Source organism: Nannobrachium achirus (genome assembly GCF_963921795.1).
Source record: "Nannobrachium achirus genome assembly, chromosome: 10".
Lineage (NCBI taxonomy): Eukaryota > Metazoa > Chordata > Actinopteri > Myctophiformes > Myctophidae > Nannobrachium > Nannobrachium achirus.
The window spans coordinates 60,526,275-60,553,213 of record NC_137819.1 but is presented as its reverse complement, the minus strand read 5'-3'; the positions used below and the strand labels follow the sequence as shown (position 1 = coordinate 60,553,213).

Genomic DNA, 26,939 nt, shown 5'->3' with positions numbered 1-26,939 from the left:
TACAACATACCACAAGATAAGCACTATCGAAAATGTAAGACTTAAAATCTATGTTTTGACGCCTTACTATAGTCTTATGTAATTTTGGGGGTTTTGAAGACACTCTGAAATTTTTTTAATTAATTTCATATCCACGCGTTCGTCTCGAAGAGCTATACAACATACTAAGAGACAGGCGCTTAAAACCTATTGGTTTCCGAGTTATCGCACTTTGAAAAATCTAGGATTGCATTTTTCAGAAAAAAGTAGGGTTCCAGGGGTCGCACAGCAATGTGTCACACATCCACACGTTTGTCTCGACGAGCTATACAACATACCACAAGATAAGCACTATCGAAAATGTAAGACTTAAAATCTATGTTTTGACGCCTTACTATAGTCTTATGTAATTTTGGGGGATTTGAAGACAATCTGAAAAAAATGAATTGATTTCATATCCACATGTTCGTCTCGAAGAGCTATACAACATACTAAAAGACAGGCGCTTAAAACCTATTGGTTTCCGAGTTATCGCACTTTGAAAAATCTAGGATTGCATTTGTCAAAAAAAAGTAGGGTTCCAGGGGTCGCACAGCAATGTGTCACACATCCACACGTTTGTCTCGACGAGCTATACAACATACCACAAGATAAGCACTATCGAAAATGTAAAACTTAAAATCTATGTTTTGATGCAATTTTTTTATCTTATGTAATTTTGGGGGTTTTGAAGACAATCTGAAAATAATGAATTAATTTCATATCCACACGTTCGTCTCGAAGAGCTATACAACATACTAAAAGACAGGCGCTTAAAACCTATTGGTTTCCGAGTTATCGCACTTTGAAAAATCTAGGATTGCATTTGTGGAAAAAAAGTAGGGTTCCAGGGGTCGCACAGCAATGTGTCACACATCCACACGTTTGTCTCGACGAGCTATACAACATACCACAAGATAAGCACTATCGAAAATGTAAGACTTAAAATCTGTGTTTTGACGCCTTACTATAGTCTTATGTAATTTTGGGGGTTTTGAAGACAATCTGAAAAAAAAATGTATTTCATATCCAAGCGTTTGTCTCGAAGAGCTATACAACATACTAAGAGACAGGCGCTTAAAACCTATTGGTTTCCGAGTTATCGCATTTTGAAAAATCTAGGATTGCATTTTTCAGAAAAAAGTAGGGTTCCAGGGGTCGCACAGCAATGTGTCACACATCCACACGTTTGTCTCGACGAGCTATACAACATACCACAAGATAAGCACTATCGAAAATTTAAGACTTAAAATCTATGTTTTGATGCCTTACTATAGTCTTATGTAATTTTGGGGGTTTTGAAGACAATCTAAAAACAAAATTAATTAATTTCATATCCACGCGTTCGTCTCGAAGAGCTATACAACATACTAAGAGACAGGCGCTTAAAACCTATTGGTTTCCGAGTTATCGCACTTTGAAAAATCTAGGATTGCATTTTTCAGAAAAAAGTAGGGTTCCAGGAGTCGCACAGCAATGTGTCACACAACATACCACAAGATAAGCATTATCGAAAATGTAAGACTTAAAATCTATGTTTTGACGCCTTACTATACTCTTATGTAATTTTGGGGGTTTTGAAGACAATCTGAAAAAAAATTAATTAATTTCATATCCACGCGTTCGTCTCGAAGAGCTATACAACATACTAAGAGACAGGCGCTTAAAACCTATTGGTTTCCGAGTTATCGCACTTTGAAAAATCTAGGATTGCATTTTTCAGAAAAAAGTAGGGTTCCAGGAGTCGCACAGCAATGTGTCACACATCCACACGTTTGTCTTGACGAGCTATACAACATACCACAAGATAAGCACTATCGAAAATTTAAGACTTAAAATCTATGTTTTGATGCCTTACTATAGTCTTATGTAATTTTGGGGGTTTTGAAGACAATCTAAAAACAAAATTAATTAATTTCATATCCACGCGTTCGTCTCGAAGAGCTATACAACATACTAAGAGACAGGCGCTTAAAACCTATTGGTTTCCGAGTTATCGCATTTTGAAAAATCTAGGATTGCATTTTTCAGAAAAAAGTAGGGTTCCAGGGGTCGCACAGCAATGTGTCACACATCCACACGTTTGTCTCGACGAGCTATACAACATACCACAAGATAAGCACTATCGAAAATTTAAGACTTAAAATCTATGTTTTGATGCCTTACTATAGTCTTATGTAATTTTGGGGGTTTTGAAGACAATCTAAAAACAAAATTAATTAATTTCATATCCACGCGTTCGTCTCGAAGAGCTATACAACATACTAAGAGACAGGCGCTTAAAACCTATTGGTTTCCGAGTTATCGCACTTTGAAAAATCTAGGATTGCATTTTTCAGAAAAAAGTAGGGTTCCAGGAGTCGCACAGCAATGTGTCACACATCCACACGTTTGTCTCGACGAGCTATACAACATACCACAAGATAAGCATTATCGAAAATGTAAGACTTAAAATCTATGTTTTGACGCCTTACTACTTTTGGGGGTTTTGAAGACAATCTGAAAAAAAATTAATTAATTTCATATCCACGCGTTCGTCTCGAAGAGCTATACAACATACTAAGAGACAGGCGCTTAAAACCTATTGGTTTCCGAGTTATCGCACTTTGAAAAATCTAGGATTGCATTTTTCAGAAAAAAGTAGGGTTCCAGGAGTCGCACAGCAATGTGTCACACATCCACACGTTTGTCTCGACGAGCTATACAACATACCACAAGATAAGCATTATCGAAAATGTAAGACTTAAAATCTATGTTTTGACGCCTTACTATAGTCTTATGTAATTTTGGGGGTTTTGAAGACAATCTGAAAAAAAATTTAATTTCATATCCAAGCGTTTGTCTCGAAGAGCTATACAACATACTAAGAGACAGGCGCTTAAAACCTATTGGTTTCCGAGTTATCGCATTTTGAAAAATCTAGGATTGCATTTTTCAGAAAAAAGTAGGGTTCCAGGGGTCGCACAGCAATGTGTCACACATCCACACGTTTGTCTCGACGAGCTATACAACATACCACAAGATAAGCACTATCGAAAATTTAAGACTTAAAATCTATGTTTTGATGCCTTACTATAGTCTTATGTAATTTTGGGGGTTTTGAAGACAATCTAAAAACAAAATTAATTAATTTCATATCCACGCGTTCGTCTCGAAGAGCTATACAACATACTAAGAGACAGGCGCTTAAAACCTATTGGTTTCCGAGTTATCGCACTTTGAAAAATCTAGGATTGCATTTTTCAGAAAAAAGTAGGGTTCCAGGAGTCGCACAGCAATGTGTCACACATCCACACGTTTGTCTCGACGAGCTATACAACATACCACAAGATAAGCATTATCGAAAATGTAAGACTTAAAATCTATGTTTTGACGCCTTACTATAGTCTTATGTAATTTTGGGGGTTTTGAAGACAATCTGAAAAAAAATTTAATTTCATATCCAAGCGTTTGTCTCGAAGAGCTATACAACATACTAAGAGACAGGCGCTTAAAACCTATTGGTTTCCGAGTTATCGCATTTTGAAAAATCTAGGATTGCATTTTTCAGAAAAAAGTAGGGTTCCAGGGGTCGCACAGCAATGTGTCACACATCCACACGTTTGTCTCGACGAGCTATACAACATACCACAAGATAAGCACTATCGAAAATTTAAGACTTAAAATCTATGTTTTGATGCCTTACTATAGTCTTATGTAATTTTGGGGGTTTTGAAGACAATCTAAAAACAAAATTAATTAATTTCATATCCACGCGTTCGTCTCGAAGAGCTATACAACATACTAAGAGACAGGCGCTTAAAACCTATTGGTTTCCGAGTTATCGCACTTTGAAAAATCTAGGATTGCATTTTTCAGAAAAAAGTAGGGTTCCAGGAGTCGCACAGCAATGTGTCACACATCCACACGTTTGTCTCGACGAGCTATACAACATACCACAAGATAAGCATTATCGAAAATGTAAGACTTAAAATCTATGTTTTGACGCCTTACTATACTCTTATGTAATTTTGGGGGTTTTGAAGACAATCTGAAAAAAAATTAATTAATTTCATATCCACGCGTTCGTCTCGAAGAGCTATACAACATACTAAGAGACAGGCGCTTAAAACCTATTGGTTTCCGAGTTATCGCACTTTGAAAAATCTAGGATTGCATTTTTCAGAAAAAAGTAGGGTTCCAGGAGTCGCACAGCAATGTGTCACACATCCACACGTTTGTCTTGACGAGCTATACAACATACCACAAGATAAGCACTATCGAAAATTTAAGACTTAAAATCTATGTTTTGATGCCTTACTATAGTCTTATGTAATTTTGGGGGTTTTGAAGACAATCTGAAAAAAAAATTAATTTCATATCCAAGCGTTTGTCTCGAAGAGCTATACAACATACTAAGAGACAGGCGCTTAAAACCTATTGGTTTCCGAGTTATCGCATTTTGAAAAATCTAGGATTGCATTTTTCAGAAAAAAGTAGGGTTCCAGGGGTCGCACAGCAATGTGTCACACATCCACACGTTTGTCTCGACGAGCTATACAACATACCACAAGATAAGCACTATCGAAAATTTAAGACTTAAAATCTATGTTTTGATGCCTTACTATAGTCTTATGTAATTTTGGGGGTTTTGAAGACAATCTAAAAACAAAATTAATTAATTTCATATCCACGCGTTCGTCTCGAAGAGCTATACAACATACTAAGAGACAGGCGCTTAAAACCTATTGGTTTCCGAGTTATCGCACTTTGAAAAATCTAGGATTGCATTTTTCAGAAAAAAGTAGGGTTCCAGGAGTCGCACAGCAATGTGTCACACATCCACACGTTTGTCTCGACGAGCTATACAACATACCACAAGATAAGCATTATCGAAAATGTAAGACTTAAAATCTATGTTTTGACGCCTTACTATACTCTTATGTAATTTTGGGGGTTTTGAAGACAATCTGAAAAAAAATTAATTAATTTCATATCCACGCGTTCGTCTCGAAGAGCTATACAACATACTAAGAGACAGGCGCTTAAAACCTATTGGTTTCCGAGTTATCGCACTTTGAAAAATCTAGGATTGCATTTTTCAGAAAAAAGTAGGGTTCCAGGAGTCGCACAGCAATGTGTCACACATCCACACGTTTGTCTTGACGAGCTATACAACATACCACAAGATAAGCACTATCGAAAATTTAAGACTTAAAATCTATGTTTTGATGCCTTACTATAGTCTTATGTAATTTTGGGGGTTTTGAAGACAATCTGAAAAAAAATTTAATTTCATATCCACGCGTTCGTCTCGAAGAGCTATACAACATACTAAGAGACAGGCGCTTAAAACCTATTGGTTTCCGAGTTATCGCACTTTGAAAAATCTAGGATTGCATTTTTCAGAAAAAAGTAGGGTTCCAGGAGTCGCACAGCAATGTGTCACACATCCACACGTTTGTCTCGACGAGCTATACAACATACCACAAGATAAGCATTATCGAAAATGTAAGACTTAAAATCTATGTTTTGACGCCTTACTATACTCTTATGTAATTTTGGGGGTTTTGAAGACAATCTGAAAAAAAATTAATTAATTTCATATCCACGCGTTCGTCTCGAAGAGCTATACAACATACTAAGAGACAGGCGCTTAAAACCTATTGGTTTCCGAGTTATCGCACTTTGAAAAATCTAGGATTGCATTTTTCAGAAAAAAGTAGGGTTCCAGGAGTCGCACAGCAATGTGTCACACATCCACACGTTTGTCTTGACGAGCTATACAACATACCACAAGATAAGCACTATCGAAAATTTAAGACTTAAAATCTATGTTTTGATGCCTTACTATAGTCTTATGTAATTTTGGGGGTTTTGAAGACAATCTAAAAACAAAATTAATTAATTTCATATCCACGCGTTCGTCTCGAAGAGCTATACAACATACTAAGAGACAGGCGCTTAAAACCTATTGGTTTCCGAGTTATCGCACTTTGAAAAATCTAGGATTGCATTTTTCAGAAAAAAGTAGGGTTCCAGGAGTCGCACAGCAATGTGTCACACATCCACACGTTTGTCTCGACGAGCTATACAACATACCACAAGATAAGCATTATCGAAAATGTAAGACTTAAAATCTATGTTTTGACGCCTTACTATAGTCTTATGTAATTTTGGGGGTTTTGAAGACAATCTGAAAAAAAGAAAATAATAATTTCATATCCACGCGTTTGTCTCGAAGAGCTATACAACATACTAAGAGACAGGCGCTTAAAACCTATTGGTTTCCGAGTTATCGCATTTTGAAAAATCTAGGATTGCATTTTTCAGAAAAAAGTAGGGTTCCAGGGGTCGCACAGCAATGTGTCACACATCCACCCGTTTGTCTCGACGAGCTATACAACATACAACAAGATAAGCACTATCGAAAATTTAAGACTCAAAATCTATGTTTTGACGCCTTACTATAGTCTTATGTAATTTTGGGGGTTTTGAAGACAATCTGAAAAAAAATTAATTAATTTCATATCCACGCGTTCGTCTCGAAGAGCTATACAACATACTAAGAGACAGGCGCTTAAAACCTATTGGTTTCCGAGTTATCGCACTTTGAAAAATCTAGGATTGCATTTTTCGGAAAAAAGTAGGGTACCAGGGGTCGCACAGCAATGTGTCACACATCCACACGTTTGTCTTGACGAGCTATACAACATACCACAAGATATGCTCTTATCGAAAATTTAAAACTTAAAATCTATGTTTTGATGCCTTACTATAGTCTTATGTAATTTTGGGGGTTTTGAAGACAATCTTTATCGAAAATGTAAGACTTAAAATCTGTGTTTTGACGCCTTACTATAGTCTTATGTAATTTTGGGGGTTTTGAAGACAATCTGAAAAAAAAAAAAAAATTCATATCCAAGCGTTTGTCTCGAAGAGCTATACAACATACTAAGAGACAGGCGCTTAAAACCTATTGGTTTCCGAGTTATCGCATTTTGAAAAATCTAGGATTGCATTTTTCAGAAAAAAGTAGGGTTCCAGGGGTCGCACAGCAATGTGTCACACATCCACACGTTTGTCTCGACGAGCTATACAACATACCACAAGATAAGCACTATCGAAAATTTAAGACTTAAAATCTATGTTTTGATGCCTTACTATAGTCTTATGTAATTTTGGGGGTTTTGAAGACAATCTAAAAACAAAATTAATTAATTTCATATCCACGCGTTCGTCTCGAAGAGCTATACAACATACTAAGAGACAGGCGCTTAAAACCTATTGGTTTCCGAGTTATCGCACTTTGAAAAATCTAGGATTGCATTTTTCAGAAAAAAGTAGGGTTCCAGGAGTCGCACAGCAATGTGTCACACATCCACACGTTTGTCTCGACGAGCTATACAACATACCACAAGATAAGCATTATCGAAAATGTAAGACTTAAAATCTATGTTTTGACGCCTTACTATACTCTTATGTAATTTTGGGGGTTTTGAAGACAATCTGAAAAAAAATTAATTAATTTCATATCCACGCGTTCGTCTCGAAGAGCTATACAACATACTAAGAGACAGGCGCTTAAAACCTATTGGTTTCCGAGTTATCGCACTTTGAAAAATCTAGGATTGCATTTTTCAGAAAAAAGTAGGGTTCCAGGAGTCGCACAGCAATGTGTCACACATCCACACGTTTGTCTTGACGAGCTATACAACATACCACAAGATAAGCACTATCGAAAATTTAAGACTTAAAATCTATGTTTTGATGCCTTACTATAGTCTTATGTAATTTTGGGGGTTTTGAAGACAATCTAAAAACAAAATTAATTAATTTCATATCCACGCGTTCGTCTCGAAGAGCTATACAACATACTAAGAGACAGGCGCTTAAAACCTATTGGTTTCCGAGTTATCGCACTTTGAAAAATCTAGGATTGCATTTTTCAGAAAAAAGTAGGGTTCCAGGAGTCGCACAGCAATGTGTCACACATCCACACGTTTGTCTCGACGAGCTATACAACATACCACAAGATAAGCATTATCGAAAATGTAAGACTTAAAATCTATGTTTTGACGCCTTACTATAGTCTTATGTAATTTTGGGGGTTTTGAAGACAATCTGAAAAAAAGAAAATAATAATTTCATATCCACGCGTTTGTCTCGAAGAGCTATACAACATATGTTTTGACGCCTTACTATATAGTCTTATGTAATTTTGGGGGATTTAAAGACAATCTGAAAAAAATGAATTCATTTCATATCCACGCATTCGTCTCGAAGAGCTATACAACATACTAAGAGACAGGCACTTAAAACCTATTGGTTTCCGAGTTATCGCACTTTGAAAAATCTAGGATTGCATTTTTCAGAAAAAAGTAGGGTTCCAGGGGTCACACAGCAATGTGTCACACATCCACACGTTTGTCTCGACGAGCTATACAACATACCACAAGATAAGCACTATCGAAAATTTAAGACTTCAAATCTATGTTTTGATGCCTTACTATAGTCTTATGTAATTTTGGGGGTTTTGAAGACAATCTGAAAAAAAAATTAATTAATTTCATATCCACGCGTTCGTCTCGAAGAGCTATACAACATACTAAGAGACAGGCGCTTAAAACCTATTGGTTTCCGAGTTATCGCACTTTGAAAAATCTAGGATTGCATTTTTCAGAAAAAAGTAGGGTTCCAGGAGTCGCACAGCAATGTGTCACACATCCACACGTTTGTCTCGACGAGCTATACAACATACCACAAGATAAGCACTATCGAAAATGTAAGACTTAAAATCTATGTTTTGACGCCTTAATAGTCTTATGTAATTTTGGGGGATTTGAAGACAATCTGAAAAAAATGAATTAATTTCATATCCACGTGTTCGTCTCTAAGAGCTATACAACATACTAAGAGACAGGCGCTTAAAACCTATTGGTTTCCGAGTTATCGCACTTTGAAAAATCTAGGATTGCATTTTTCGGAAAAAAGTAGGGTACCAGGGGTCGCACAGCAATGTGTCACACATCCACACGTTTGTCTTGACGAGCTATACAACATACCACAAGATAAGCACTATCGAAAATTTAAGACTTAAAATCTATGTTTTGATGCCTTACTATAGTCTTATGTAATTTTGGGGGTTTTGAAGACAATCTAAAAACAAAATTAATTAATTTCATATCCACGCGTTCGTCTCGAAGAGCTATACAACATACTAAGAGACAGGCGCTTAAAACCTATTGGTTTCCGAGTTATCGCACTTTGAAAAATCTAGGATTGCATTTTTCAGAAAAAAGTAGGGTTCCAGGAGTCGCACAGCAATGTGTCACACATCCACACGTTTGTCTCGACGAGCTATACAACATACCACAAGATAAGCATTATCGAAAATGTAAGACTTAAAATCTATGTTTTGACGCCTTACTATAGTCTTATGTAATTTTGGGGGTTTTGAAGACAATCTGAAAAAAAGAAAATAATAATTTCATATCCACGCGTTTGTCTCGAAGAGCTATACAACATACTAAGAGACAGGCGCTTAAAACCTATTGGTTTCCGAGTTATCGCATTTTGAAAAATCTAGGATTGCATTTTTCAGAAAAAAGTAGGGTTCCAGGGGTCGCACAGCAATGTGTCACACATCCACCCGTTTGTCTCGACGAGCTATACAACATACAACAAGATAAGCACTATCGAAAATTTAAGACTCAAAATCTATGTTTTGACGCCTTACTATAGTCTTATGTAATTTTGGGGGTTTTGAAGACAATCTGAAAAAAAATTAATTAATTTCATATCCACGCGTTCGTCTCGAAGAGCTATACAACATACTAAGAGACAGGCGCTTAAAACCTATTGGTTTCCGAGTTATCGCACTTTGAAAAATCTAGGATTGCATTTTTCGGAAAAAAGTAGGGTACCAGGGGTCGCACAGCAATGTGTCACACATCCACACGTTTGTCTTGACGAGCTATACAACATACCACAAGATATGCTCTTATCGAAAATTTAAAACTTAAAATCTATGTTTTGATGCCTTACTATAGTCTTATGTAATTTTGGGGGTTTTGAAGACAATCTTTATCGAAAATGTAAGACTTAAAATCTGTGTTTTGACGCCTTACTATAGTCTTATGTAATTTTGGGGGTTTTGAAGACAATCTGAAAAAAAAAATAATTTCATATCCAAGCGTTTGTCTCGAAGAGCTATACAACATACTAAGAGACAGGCGCTTAAAACCTATTGGTTTCCGAGTTATCGCATTTTGAAAAATCTAGGATTGCATTTTTCAGAAAAAAGTAGGGTTCCAGGGGTCGCACAGCAATGTGTCACACATCCACACGTTTGTCTCGACGAGCTATACAACATACCACAAGATAAGCACTATCGAAAATTTAAGACTTAAAATCTATGTTTTGATGCCTTACTATAGTCTTATGTAATTTTGGGGGTTTTGAAGACAATCTAAAAACAAAATTAATTAATTTCATATCCACGCGTTCGTCTCGAAGAGCTATACAACATACTAAGAGACAGGCGCTTAAAACCTATTGGTTTCCGAGTTATCGCACTTTGAAAAATCTAGGATTGCATTTTTCAGAAAAAAGTAGGGTTCCAGGAGTCGCACAGCAATGTGTCACACATCCACACGTTTGTCTCGACGAGCTATACAACATACCACAAGATAAGCATTATCGAAAATGTAAGACTTAAAATCTATGTTTTGACGCCTTACTATACTCTTATGTAATTTTGGGGGTTTTGAAGACAATCTGAAAAAAATTTAATTAATTTCATATCCACGCGTTCGTCTCGAAGAGCTATACAACATACTAAGAGACAGGCGCTTAAAACCTATTGGTTTCCGAGTTATCGCACTTTGAAAAATCTAGGATTGCATTTTTCAGAAAAAAGTAGGGTTCCAGGAGTCGCACAGCAATGTGTCACACATCCACACGTTTGTCTTGACGAGCTATACAACATACCACAAGATAAGCACTATCGAAAATTTAAGACTTAAAATCTATGTTTTGATGCCTTACTATAGTCTTATGTAATTTTGGGGGTTTTGAAGACAATCTAAAAACAAAATTAATTAATTTCATATCCACGCGTTCGTCTCGAAGAGCTATACAACATACTAAGAGACAGGCGCTTAAAACCTATTGGTTTCCGAGTTATCGCACTTTGAAAAATCTAGGATTGCATTTTTCAGAAAAAAGTAGGGTTCCAGGAGTCGCACAGCAATGTGTCACACATCCACACGTTTGTCTCGACGAGCTATACAACATACCACAAGATAAGCATTATCGAAAATGTAAGACTTAAAATCTATGTTTTGACGCCTTACTATAGTCTTATGTAATTTTGGGGGTTTTGAAGACAATCTGAAAAAAAGAAAATAATAATTTCATATCCACGCGTTTGTCTCGAAGAGCTATACAACATATGTTTTGACGCCTTACTATATAGTCTTATGTAATTTTGGGGGATTTAAAGACAATCTGAAAAAAATGAATTCATTTCATATCCACGCATTCGTCTCGAAGAGCTATACAACATACTAAGAGACAGGCACTTAAAACCTATTGGTTTCCGAGTTATCGCACTTTGAAAAATCTAGGATTGCATTTTTCAGAAAAAAGTAGGGTTCCAGGGGTCACACAGCAATGTGTCACACATCCACACGTTTGTCTCGACGAGCTATACAACATACCACAAGATAAGCACTATCGAAAATTTAAGACTTCAAATCTATGTTTTGATGCCTTACTATAGTCTTATGTAATTTTGGGGGTTTTGAAGACAATCTGAAAAAAAAATTAATTAATTTCATATCCACGCGTTCGTCTCGAAGAGCTATACAACATACTAAGAGACAGGCGCTTAAAACCTATTGGTTTCCGAGTTATCGCACTTTGAAAAATCTAGGATTGCATTTTTCAGAAAAAAGTAGGGTTCCAGGAGTCGCACAGCAATGTGTCACACATCCACACGTTTGTCTCGACGAGCTATACAACATACCACAAGATAAGCACTATCGAAAATGTAAGACTTAAAATCTATGTTTTGACGCCTTAATAGTCTTATGTAATTTTGGGGGATTTGAAGACAATCTGAAAAAAATGAATTAATTTCATATCCACGTGTTCGTCTCTAAGAGCTATACAACATACTAAGAGACAGGCGCTTAAAACCTATTGGTTTCCGAGTTATCGCACTTTGAAAAATCTAGGATTGCATTTTTCGGAAAAAAGTAGGGTACCAGGGGTCGCACAGCAATGTGTCACACATCCACACGTTTGTCTTGACGAGCTATACAACATACCACAAGATAAGCACTATCGAAAATTTAAGACTTAAAATCTATGTTTTGATGCCTTACTATAGTCTTATGTAATTTTGGGGGTTTTGAAGACAATCTAAAAACAAAATTAATTAATTTCATATCCACGCGTTCGTCTCGAAGAGCTATACAACATACTAAGAGACAGGCGCTTAAAACCTATTGGTTTCCGAGTTATCGCACTTTGAAAAATCTAGGATTGCATTTTTCAGAAAAAAGTAGGGTTCCAGGAGTCGCACAGCAATGTGTCACACATCCACACGTTTGTCTCGACGAGCTATACAACATACCACAAGATAAGCATTATCGAAAATGTAAGACTTAAAATCTATGTTTTGACGCCTTACTATAGTCTTATGTAATTTTGGGGGTTTTGAAGACAATCTGAAAAAAAGAAAATAATAATTTCATATCCACGCGTTTGTCTCGAAGAGCTATACAACATACTAAGAGACAGGCGCTTAAAACCTATTGGTTTCCGAGTTATCGCATTTTGAAAAATCTAGGATTGCATTTTTCAGAAAAAAGTAGGGTTCCAGGGGTCGCACAGCAATGTGTCACACATCCACCCGTTTGTCTCGACGAGCTATACAACATACAACAAGATAAGCACTATCGAAAATTTAAGACTCAAAATCTATGTTTTGACGCCTTACTATAGTCTTATGTAATTTTGGGGGTTTTGAAGACAATCTGAAAAAAAATTAATTAATTTCATATCCACGCGTTCGTCTCGAAGAGCTATACAACATACTAAGAGACAGGCGCTTAAAACCTATTGGTTTCCGAGTTATCGCACTTTGAAAAATCTAGGATTGCATTTTTCGGAAAAAAGTAGGGTACCAGGGGTCGCACAGCAATGTGTCACACATCCACACGTTTGTCTTGACGAGCTATACAACATACCACAAGATATGCTCTTATCGAAAATTTAAAACTTAAAATCTATGTTTTGATGCCTTACTATAGTCTTATGTAATTTTGGGGGTTTTGAAGACAATCTTTATCGAAAATGTAAGACTTAAAATCTGTGTTTTGACGCCTTACTATAGTCTTATGTAATTTTGGGGGTTTTGAAGACAATCTGAAAAAAAAAATAATTTCATATCCAAGCGTTTGTCTCGAAGAGCTATACAACATACTAAGAGACAGGCGCTTAAAACCTATTGGTTTCCGAGTTATCGCATTTTGAAAAATCTAGGATTGCATTTTTCAGAAAAAAGTAGGGTTCCAGGGGTCGCACAGCAATGTGTCACACATCCACACGTTTGTCTCGACGAGCTATACAACATACCACAAGATAAGCACTATCGAAAATTTAAGACTTAAAATCTATGTTTTGATGCCTTACTATAGTCTTATGTAATTTTGGGGGTTTTGAAGACAATCTAAAAACAAAATTAATTAATTTCATATCCACGCGTTCGTCTCGAAGAGCTATACAACATACTAAGAGACAGGCGCTTAAAACCTATTGGTTTCCGAGTTATCGCACTTTGAAAAATCTAGGATTGCATTTTTCAGAAAAAAGTAGGGTTCCAGGAGTCGCACAGCAATGTGTCACACATCCACACGTTTGTCTCGACGAGCTATACAACATACCACAAGATAAGCATTATCGAAAATGTAAGACTTAAAATCTATGTTTTGACGCCTTACTATACTCTTATGTAATTTTGGGGGTTTTGAAGACAATCTGAAAAAAATTTAATTAATTTCATATCCACGCGTTCGTCTCGAAGAGCTATACAACATACTAAGAGACAGGCGCTTAAAACCTATTGGTTTCCGAGTTATCGCACTTTGAAAAATCTAGGATTGCATTTTTCAGAAAAAAGTAGGGTTCCAGGAGTCGCACAGCAATGTGTCACACATCCACACGTTTGTCTTGACGAGCTATACAACATACCACAAGATAAGCACTATCGAAAATTTAAGACTTAAAATCTATGTTTTGATGCCTTACTATAGTCTTATGTAATTTTGGGGGTTTTGAAGACAATCTAAAAACAAAATTAATTAATTTCATATCCACGCGTTGGTCTCGAAGAGCTATACAACATACTAAGAGACAGGCGCTTAAAACCTATTGGTTTCCGAGTTATCGCACTTTGAAAAATCTAGGATTGCATTTTTCAGAAAAAAGTAGGGTTCCAGGAGTCGCACAGCAATGTGTCACACATCCACACGTTTGTCTCGACGAGCTATACAACATACCACAAGATAAGCATTATCGAAAATGTAAGACTTAAAATCTATGTTTTGACGCCTTACTATAGTCTTATGTAATTTTGGGGGTTTTGAAGACAATCTGAAAAAAAGAAAATAATAATTTCATATCCACGCGTTTGTCTCGAAGAGCTATACAACATATGTTTTGACGCCTTACTATATAGTCTTATGTAATTTTGGGGGATTTAAAGACAATCTGAAAAAAATGAATTCATTTCATATCCACGCATTCGTCTCGAAGAGCTATACAACATACTAAGAGACAGGCACTTAAAACCTATTGGTTTCCGAGTTATCGCACTTTGAAAAATCTAGGATTGCATTTTTCAGAAAAAAGTAGGGTTCCAGGGGTCACACAGCAATGTGTCACACATCCACACGTTTGTCTCGACGAGCTATACAACATACCACAAGATAAGCACTATCGAAAATTTAAGACTTCAAATCTATGTTTTGACGCCTTACTATAGTCTTATGTAATTTTGGGGGTTTTGAAGACAATCTGAAAAAAAAATTAATTAATTTCATATCCACGCGTTCGTCTCGAAGAGCTATACAACATACTAAGAGACAGGCGCTTAAAACCTATTGGTTTCCGAGTTATCGCACTTTGAAAAATCTAGGATTGCATTTTTCAGAAAAAAGTAGGGTTCCAGGAGTCGCACAGCAATGTGTCACACATCCACACGTTTGTCTCGACGAGCTATACAACATACCACAAGATAAGCACTATCGAAAATGTAAGACTTAAAATCTATGTTTTGACGCCTTACTATAGTCTTATGTAATTTTGGGGGATTTGAAGACAATCTGAAAAAAATGAATTAATTTCATATCCACGTGTTCGTCTCTAAGAGCTATACAACATACTAAGAGACAGGCGCTTAAAACCTATTGGTTTCCGAGTTATCGCACTTTGAAAAATCTAGGATTGCATTTTTCGGAAAAAAGTAGGGTACCAGGGGTCGCACAGCAATGTGTCACACATCCACACGTTTGTCTTGACGAGCTATACAACATACCACAAGATAAGCACTATCGAAAATTTAAGACTTAAAATCTATGTTTTGATGCCTTACTATAGTCTTATGTAATTTTGGGGGTTTTGAAGACAATCTAAAAACAAAATTAATTAATTTCATATCCACACGTTCGTCTCGAAGAGCTATACAACATACTAAGAGACAGGCGCTTAAAACCTATTGGTTTCCGAGTTATCGCACTTTGAAAAATCTAGGATTGCATTTTTCAGAAAAAAGTAGGGTTCCAGGAGTCGCACAGCAATGTGTCACACATCCACACGTTTGTCTCGACGAGCTATACAACATACCACAAGATAAGCATTATCGAAAATGTAAGACTTAAAATCTATGTTTTGACGCCTTACTATAGTCTTATGTAATTTTGGGGGTTTTGAAGACAATCTGAAAAAAAGAAAATAATAATTTCATATCCACGCGTTTGTCTCGAAGAGCTATACAACATACTAAGAGACAGGCGCTTAAAACCTATTGGTTTCCGAGTTATCGCATTTTGTAAAATCTAGGATTGCATTTTTCAGAAAAAAGTAGGGTTCCAGGGGTCGCACAGCAATGTGTCACACATCCACACGTTTGTCTCGACGAGCTATACAACATACCACAAGATATGCTCTATCGAAAATTTAAAACTTAAAATCTATGTTTTGATGCCTTTTGATGTCTTATGTAATTTTGGGGGTTTTGAAGACAATCTGAAAAGAATGAATTAATTTCATATCCACGCGTTCGTCTCGAAGAGCTATACAACATACTAAAAGACAGGCGCTTAAAACCTATTGGTTTCCGAGTTATCGCATTTTGAAAAATCTAGGATTGCATTTGTCGGAAAAAAGTAGGGTTCCAGGGGTCGCACAGCAATGTGTCACACATCCACACGTTTGTCTTGACGAGCTATACAACATACCACAAGATATGCACTATCGAAAATTTAAAACTTTTGACGCCTTACTATAGTCTTATGTAATTTTGGGGGATTTGAAGACAATCTGAAAAAAATGAATTAATTTCATATCCACGCATTCGTCTCGAAGAGCTATACAACATACTAAGAGACAGGCGCTTAAAACCTATTGGTTTCCGAGTTATCGCACTTTGAAAAATCTAGGATCGCATTTTTCGGAAAAAAGTAGGGTTCCAGGGGTCGCACAGCAATGTGTCACACATCCACACGTTTGTCTCGACGAGCTATACAACATACCACAAGATAAGCACTATCGAAAATGTAAGACTTAAAATCTATGTTTTGACGCCTTACTAGTCTTATGTAATTTTGGGGGATTTGAAGACAATCTGAAAAAAATGAATTAATTTCATATCCGCACATTCGTCTCGAAGAGCTATACAATATATACAATATACTAAGAGACAGGCGCTTAAAACCTATTGGTTTCCGAGTTATCGCACTTTGAAAAATCTAGGATTGCATTTTTCAGAAAAAAGTAGGGTTCCAGGGGTCGCACAGCAATGTGTCACACATCCACCCGTTTGTCTCGACGAGCTATACAACATACCACAAGATAAGCACTATCGAAAATGTAAGACTTAAAATCTATGTTTTGACGCCTTACTATAGTCTTATGTAATTTTGGGGGATTTGAAGACAATCTGAAAAAAATGAATTAATTTCATATCCACGCATTCGTCTCGAAGAGCTATACAACATACTAAGAGACAGGCGCTTAAAACCTATTGGTTTCCGAGTTATCGCACTTTGAAAAATCTAGGATTGCATTTTTCAGAAAAAAGTAGGGTTCCAGGGGTCGCACAGCAATGTGTCACACATCCACACGTTTGTCTCGACGAGCTATACAACATACCACAAGATATGCTCTATCGAAAATTTAAAACTTAAAATCTATGTTTTGATGCCTTTTGATGTCTTATGTAATTTTGGGGGTTTTGAAGACAATCTGAAAAGAATGAATTAATTTCATATCCACGCGTTTGTCTCGAAGAGCTATACAACATACTAAGAGACAGGCGCTTAAAACCTATTGGTTTCCGAGTTATCACATTTTGAAAAATCTAGGATTGCATTTTTCAGAAAAAAGTAGGGTTCCAGGGGTCGCACAGCAATGTGTCACACATCCACACGTTTGTCTCGACGAGCTATACAACATACCACAAGATATGCTCTATCGAAAATTTAAAACTTAAAATCTATGTTTTGATGCCTTTTGATGTCTTATGTAATTTTGGGGGTTTTGAAGACAATCTGAAAAGAATGAATTAATTTCATATCCACGCGTTCGTCTCGAAGAGCTATACAACATACTAAAAGACAGGCGCTTAAAACCTATTGGTTTCCGAGTTATCGCATTTTGAAAAATCTAGGATTGCATTTGTCGGAAAAAAGTAGGGTTCCAGGGGTCGCACAGCAATGTGTCACACATCCACACGTTTGTCTTGACGAGCTATACAACATACCACAAGATATGCACTATCGAAAATTTAAAACTTTTGACGCCTTACTATAGTCTTATGTAATTTTGGGGGATTTGAAGACAATCTGAAAAAAATGAATTAATTTCATATCCACGCATTCGTCTCGAAGAGCTATACAACATACTAAGAGACAGGCGCTTAAAACCTATTGGTTTCCGAGTTATCGCATTTTGAAAAATATAGGATTGCATTTGTCGAAAAAAAGTAGGGTTCCAGGGGTCGCACAGCAATGTGTCACACATCCACCTGTTTGTCTCAACGAGCTATACAACATACCACAAGATAAGCACTATCGAAAATGTAAGACTTAAAATCTATGTTTTGACGCTTTACTATAGTCTTGTGTAATTTTGGGGGATTTGAAGACAATCTGAAAAAAATGAATTAATTTCATATCCACGCATTCGTCTCGAAGAGCTATACAACATACTAAGAGACAGGCGCTTAAAACCTATTGGTTTCCGAGTTATCGCACTTTGAAAAATCTAGGATCGCATTTTTCGGAAAAAAGTAGGGTTCCAGGGGTCGCACAGCAATGTGTCACACATCCACACGTTTGTCTCGACGAGCTATACAACATACCACAAGATAAGCACTATCGAAAATGTAAGACTTAAAATCTATGTTTTGACGCCTTACTAGTCTTATGTAATTTTGGGGGATTTGAAGACAATCTGAAAAAAAATGAATTAATTTCATATCCACACATTCGTCTCGAAGAGCTATACAATATATACAATATACTAAGAGACAGGCGCTTAAAACCTATTGGTTTCCGAGTTATCGCACTTTGAAAAATCTAGGATTGCATTTTTCAGAAAAAAGTAGGGTTCCAGGGGTCGCACAGCAATGTGTCACACATCCACCCGTTTGTCTCGACGAGCTATACAACATACCACAAGATAAGCACTATCGAAAATGTAAGACTTAAAATCTATGTTTTGACGCCTTACTATAGTCTTATGTAATTTTGGGGGATTTGAAGACAATCTGAAAAAAATGAATTCATTTCATATCCACGCATTCGTCTCGAAGAGCTATACAACATACTAAGAGACAGGCGCTTAAAACCTATTGGTTTCCGAGTTATCGCACTTTGAAAAATCTAGGATTGCATTTTTCAGAAAAAAGTAGGGTTCCAGGGGTCGCACAGCAATGTGTCACACATCCACACGTTTGTCTCGACGAGCTATACAACATACCACAAGATAAGCACTATCGAAAATGTAAGACTTAAAATCTGTGTTTTGACGCCTTACTATAGTCTTATGTAATTTTGGGGGTTTTGAAGACAATCTGAAAAAAAATGTAATTTCATATCCAAGCGTTTGTCTCGAAGAGCTATACAACATACTAAGAGACAGGCGCTTAAAACCTATTGGTTTCCGAGTTATCGCATTTTGAAAAATCTAGGATTGCATTTTTCAGAAAAAAGTAGGGTTCCAGGGGTCGCACAGCAATGTGTCACACATCCACACGTTTATCTCGACGAGCTATACAACATACCACAAGATAAGCACTATCGAAAATTTAAGACTTAAAATCTATGTTTTGATGCCTTACTATAGTCTTATGTAATTTTGGGGGTTTTGAAGACAATCTAAAAACAAAATTAATTAATTTCATATCCACGCGTTCGTCTCGAAGAGCTATACAACATACTAAGAGACAGGCGCTTAAAACCTATTGGTTTCCGAGTTATCGCACTTTGAAAAATCTAGGATTGCATTTTTCAGAAAAAAGTAGGGTTCCAGGAGTCGCACAGCAATGTGTCACACATCCACACGTTTGTCTCGACGAGCTATACAACATACCACAAGATAAGCATTATCGAAAATGTAAGACTTAAAATCTATGTTTTGACGCCTTACTATACTCTTATGTAATTTTGGGGGTTTTGAAGACAATCTGAAAAAAAAAAATTAATTTCATATCCACGCGTTCGTCTCGAAGAGCTATACAACATACTAAGAGACAGGCGCTTAAAACCTATTGGTTTCCGAGTTATCGCACTTTGAAAAATCTAGGATTGCATTTTTCAGAAAAAAGTAGGGTTCCAGGAGTCGCACAGCAATCTGTCACACATCCACACGTTTGTCTCGACGAGCTATACAACATACCACAAGATAAGCATTATCGAAAATGTAAGACTTAAAATCTATGTTTTGACGCCTTACTATAGTCTTATGTAATTTTGGGGGTTTTGAAGACAATCTGAAAAAAAGAAAATAATAATTTCATATCCACGCGTTTGTCTCGAAGAGCTATACAACATACTAAGAGACAGGCGCTTAAAACCTATTGGTTTCCGAGTTATCGCATTTTGAAAAATCTAGGATTGCATTTTTCAGAAAAAAGTAGGGTTCCAGGGGTCGCACAGCAATGTGTCACACATCCACCCGTTTGTCTCGACGAGCTATACAACATACAACAAGATAAGCACTATCGAAAATTTAAGACTCAAAATCTATGTTTTGACGCCTTACTATAGTCTTATGTAATTTTGGGGGTTTTGAAGACAATCTGAAAAAAAATTAATTAATTTCATATCCACGCGTTCGTCTCGAAGAGCTATACAACATACTAAGAGACAGGCGCTTAAAACCTATTGGTTTCCGAGTTATCGCACTTTGAAAAATCTAGGATTGCATTTTTCGGAAAAAAGTAGGGTACCAGGGGTCGCAAAGCAATGTGTCACACATCCACACGTTTGTCTTGACGAGCTATACAACATACCACAAGATATGCTCTTATCGAAAATTTAAAACTTAAAATCTATGTTTTGATGCCTTACTATAGTCTTATGTAATTTTGGGGGTTTTGAAGACAATCTGAAAAGAATGAATTAATTTCATATCCACGCGTTCGTCTCGAAGAGCTATACAACATACTAAGAGACAGGCGCTTAAAACCTATTGGTTTCCGAGTTATCGCACTTTGAAAAATCTAGGATCGCATTTTTCGGAAAAAAGTAGGGTTCCAGGGGTCGCACAGCAATGTGTCACACATCCACACGTTTGTCTCGACGAGCTATACAACATACCACAAGATAAGCAGTGTCACACATCCACACGTTTGTCTCGACGAGCTATACAACATACCACAAGATAAGCACTATCGAAAATGTAAGACTTAAAATCTATGTTTTGACGCCTTACTAGTCTTATGTAATTTTGGGGGATTTGAAGACAATCTGAAAAAAATGAATTAATTTCATATCCACACATTCGTCTCGAAGAGCTATACAATATATACAATATACTAAGAGACAGGCGCTTAAAACCTATTGGTTTCCGAGTTATCGCACTTTGAAAAATCTAGGATTGCATTTTTCAGAAAAAAGTAGGGTTCCAGGGGTCGCACAGCAATGTGTCACACATCCACCCATGTGTCTCGACGAGCTATACAACATACCACAAGATAAGCACTATCGAAAATGTAAGACTTAAAATCTATGTTTTGACGCCTTACTATATAGTCTTATGTAATTTTGGGGGATTTGAAGACAATCTGAAAAAAATGAATTAATTTCATATCCACGCATTCGTCTCGAAGAGCTATACAACATACTAAGAGACAGGCGCTTAAAACCTATTGGTTTCCGAGTTATCGCACTTTGAAAAATCTAGGATCGCATTTTTCGGAAAAAAGTAGGGTTCCAGGGGTCGCACAGCAATGTGTCACACATCCACACGTTTGTCTCGACGAGCTATACAACATACCACAAGATAAGCACTATCGAAAATGTAAGACTTAAAATCTATGTTTTGACGCCTTACTAGTCTTATGTAATTTTGGGGGATTTGAAGACAATCTGAAAAAAATGAATTAATTTCATATCCACACATTCGTCTCGAAGAGCTATACAATATATACAATATACTAAGAGACAGGCGCTTAAAACCTATTGGTTTCCGAGTTATCGCACTTTGAAAAATCTAGGATTGCATTTTTCAGAAAAAAGTAGGGTTCCAGGGGTCGCACAGCAATGTGTCACACATCCACCCGTTTGTCTCGACGAGCTATACAACATACCACAAGATAAGCACTATCGAAAATGTAAGACTTAAAATCTATGTTTTGACGCCTTACTATAGTCTTATGTAATTTTGGGGGATTTGAAGACAATCTGAAAAAAATGAATTAATTTCATATCCACGCATTCGTCTCGAAGAGCTATACAACATACTAAGAGACAGGCGCTTAAAACCTATTGGTTTCCGAGTTATCGCACTTTGAAAAATCTAGGATTGCATTTTTCAGAAAAAAGTAGGGTTCCAGGGGTCGCACAGCAATGTGTCACACATCCACACGTTTGTCTCGACGAGCTATACAACATACCACAAGATAAGCACTATCGAAAATGTAAGACTTAAAATCTATGTTTTGACGCCTTACTATAGTCTTATGTAATTTTGGGGGATTTGAAGACAATCTGAAAAAAATGAATTAATTTCATATCCACGCATTCGTCTCGAAGAGCTATACAACATACTAAGAGACAGGCGCTTAAAACCTATTGGTTTCCGAGTTATCGCACTTTGAAAAATCTAGGATTGCATTTTTCAGAAAAAAGTAGGGTTCCAGGGGTCGCACAGCAATGTGTCACACATCCACACGTTTGTCTCGACGAGCTATACAACATACCACAAGATATGCTCTATCGAAAATTTAAAACTTAAAATCTATGTTTTGATGCCTTTTGATGTCTTATGTAATTTTGGGGGTTTTGAAGACAATCTGAAAAGAATGAATTAATTTCATATCCACGCGTTTGTCTCGAAGAGCTATACAACATACTAAGAGACAGGCGCTTAAAACCTATTGGTTTCCGAGTTATCACATTTTGAAAAATCTAGGATTGCATTTTTCAGAAAAAAGTAGGGTTCCAGGGGTCGCACAGCAATGTGTCACACATCCACACGTTTGTCTCGACGAGCTATACAACATACCACAAGATATGCTCTATCGAAAATTTAAAACTTAAAATCTATGTTTTGATGCCTTTTGATGTCTTATGTAATTTTGGGGGTTTTGAAGACAATCTGAAAAGAATGAATTAATTTCATATCCACGCGTTCGTCTCGAAGAGCTATACAACATACTAAAAGACAGGCGCTTAAAACCTATTGGTTTCCGAGTTATCGCATTTTGAAAAATCTAGGATTGCATTTGTCGGAAAAAAGTAGGGTTCCAGGGGTCGCACAGCAATGTGTCACACATCCACACGTTTGTCTTGACGAGCTATACAACATACCACAAGATATGCACTATCGAAAATTTAAAACTTTTGACGCCTTACTATAGTCTTATGTAATTTTGGGGGATTTGAAGACAATCTGAAAAAAATGAATTAATTTCATATCCACGCATTCGTCTCGAAGAGCTATACAACATACTAAGAGACAGGCGCTTAAAACCTATTGGTTTCCGAGTTATCGCATTTTGAAAAATATAGGATTGCATTTGTCGAAAAAAAGTAGGGTTCCAGGGGTCGCACAGCAATGTGTCACACATCCACACGTTTGTCTCAACGAGCTATACAACATACCACAAGATAAGCACTATCGAAAATGTAAGACTTAAAATCTATGTTTTGACGCTTTACTATAGTCTTGTGTAATTTTGGGGGATTTGAAGACAATCTGAAAAAAATGAATTAATTTCATATCCACGCATTCGTCTCGAAGAGCTATACAACATACTAAGAGACAGGCGCTTAAAACCTATTGGTTTCCGAGTTATCGCACTTTGAAAAATCTAGGATCGCATTTTTCGGAAAAAAGTAGGGTTCCAGGGGTCGCACAGCAATGTGTCACACATCCACACGTTTGTCTCGACGAGCTATACAACATACCACAAGATAAGCACTATCGAAAATGTAAGATTTAAAATCTATGTTTTGACGCCTTACTAGTCTTATGTAATTTTGGGGGATTTGAAGACAATCTGAAAAAAATGAATTAATTTCATATCCACACATTCGTCTCGAAGAGCTATACAATATATACAATATACTAAGAGACAGGCGCTTAAAACCTATTGGTTTCCGAGTTATCGCACTTTGAAAAATCTAGGATTGCATTTTTCAGAAAAAAGTAGGGTTCCAGGGGTCGCACAGCAATGTGTCACACATCCACCCGTTTGTCTCGACGAGCTATACAACATACCACAAGATAAGCACTATCGAAAATGTAAGACTTAAAATCTATGTTTTGATGCCTTACTATAGTCTTATGTAATTTTGGGGGATTTGAAGACAATCTGAAAAAAATGAATTAATTTCATATCCACGCATTCGTCTCGAAGAGCTATACAACATACTAAGAGACAGGCGCTTAAAACCTATTGGTTTCCGAGTTATCGCACTTTGAAAAATCTAGGATTGCATTTTTCAGAAAAAAGTAGGGTTCCAGGGGTCGCACAGCAATGTGTCACACATCCACACGTTTGTCTCGACGAGCTATACAACATACCACAAGATAAGCACTATCGAAAATTTAAGACTTAAAATCTATGTTTTGACGCCTTACTATATAGTCTTATGTAATTTTGGGGGATTTAAAGACAATCTGAAAAAAATGAATTCATTTCCTATCCACGCATTCGTCTCGAAGAGCTATACAACATACTAAGAGACAGGCACTTAAAACCTATTGGTTTCCGAGTTATCGCACTTTGAAAAATCTAGGATTGCATTTTTCAGAAAAAAGTAGGGTTCCAGGGGTCACACAGCAATGTGTCACACATCCACACGTTTGTCTCGACGAGCTATACAACATACCACAAGATAAGCACTATCGAAAATTTAAGACTTAAAATCTATGTTTTGACGCCTTACTATAATGTAATTTTGGGGGTTTTGAAGACAATCTGAAAAAAAAAAAATTTAATTTCATATCCACGCGTTCGTCTCGAAGAGCTATACAACATACTAAGAGACAGGCGCTTAAAACCTATTGGTTTCCGAGTTATCGCACTTTGAAAAATCTAGGATTGCATTTTTCAGAAAAAAGTAGGGTTCCAGGGGTCGCACAGCAATGTGTCACACATCCACACGTTTGTCTCAACGAGCTATACAACATACCACAAGATAAGCACTATCGAAAATTTAAGACTTAAAATCTATGTTTTGACGCCTTACTATAGTCTTATGTAATTTTGGGGGTTTTGAAGACAATCTGAAAAAAAATTAATTAATTTCATATCCACGCGTTCGTCTCGAAGAGCTATACAACATACTAAGAGACAGGCACTTAAAACCAATTGGTTTCCGAGTTATCGCACTTTGAAAAATCTAGGATTGCATTTTTCAGAAAAAAGTAGGGTTCCAGGGATCGCACAGCAATGTGTCACACATCCACACGTTCGTCTCGACGAGCTATACAACATACTCAAAGATGGGCACTATCGGAAAATTAAGACTTAAAATCTTTTGACAACATACTATAGTCTTTTGTCTTTTGGGGGGTTTTGAAGACAATCGGAAAGAAAATGAGTTAAACTCATATCCACGCGTTCGTCTTGGCGAGCTATACATACTAAAAGATGGGCGCGTAAAACCTATTGTTTTTTGTGTTATCGCACAGAAATTAGCTCAAAAGTAGCTGGAATTTTGAATCAGGGTCAGGGTTCACACAGGGAGACACTGATCTGAGGTACAGTACATTCACACAGTGAGGAGGAGACACTGATCTGAGGTACAGTACATTCACACAGTGAGGAGACACTGATCTGAGGTACAGTACATTCACACAGTGAGGAGACAGAGCGTTTAGAAGGACGTTGGAGCCCTGGTGATGGCCTGCTCACGAGGTCAAACATTGGCCAAATTGTCAAATAATTTAAGAAAGAGTCAAACATTAGCTGATCTACAAGCTGGACTAATTTCACACCATCTGTAGAACCGAGTCAAACAGGGATGATATATGATAGTTAGCAATAACTAGATCACACAATTTGATAGACAACATGACAGACAACTATCTGACAGCAGGACACCGCAGGGAATTGAACCCCGTCCCAGTAAACCAGGAGTTCCATACCAGTGTCTTGTTCTGCTTGATCTTATCGTTTGTGTCAGTGTCAGCTTGATCTTATCGTTTGTGTCAGTGTCAGCTTGATCTTATCGTTTGTGTCAGTGTCAGCTTGATCTTATCGTTTGTGTCAGTGTCAGCTTGATCTTATCGTTTGTGTCAGTGTCAGCTTGATCTTATCGTTTGTGTCAGTGTCAGCTTGCCACCACTGGGCTTGGGCTTCAACTCAACTGGGTCATTTTGGGTTGAGATGCAATTTTTAGAGCTGTTGAAAACTAGTCTAAAGGGTACTTAGAAGAGCCGTATAAAGATGAGCTATTGTGGAAATGATCTACCATCCTTTTTTTAAATGCGGGTTGCGGGGCGGGCAGATTCGTTGATTTATTTTGTTCTGCGGCGCGGGCGGGGCGGGCGGGTTACGTTCCGTGCGGGTTGTGGTGCAGGTTATGAAAAAAAAAAACCTGACCCGCGCATCACTACCGACCTCCAAGCTCACAACGCGACGCGTTGTGAGCTTGGATGTCATCTATTTTCGCTGCTTGATACTAGAGTTCTCAACGGGCCTGAAAATTAAGGCCCTGCCCTAACTGGGCCGGCCCGAGGCCCTACTCGGCCCGACAAGTTAGCATACATTTTAGGCCCTACCCGGCCCGTAAAACGTTGGGTCGGGTCAGGTATGGTCGGGTTCGGGCAGAATTTGAGAACTCTACTTGATACCACACTGAACTAATATTATTACCCGGCTTGGTTGAATGCTTGATTCTGATTGGTGGAGCGCTGAAATCAGCGGTGAATTATGAGCGTATAATGACCACTCCGCTCTATAATTCACCGCT

General features: G+C 37.2%; 1 protein-coding gene across 1 annotated transcript in view; it reads left to right on the top strand.

Moving 5' to 3' along the window:
• osbpl10a (oxysterol binding protein-like 10a) overlaps positions 1–26,939 on the top strand; it is a gene marked incomplete at its 5' end in the record, with an annotated part of 278,334 nt that overhangs the window by 240,294 nt on the left and 11,101 nt on the right. The window lies entirely within an intron of this gene.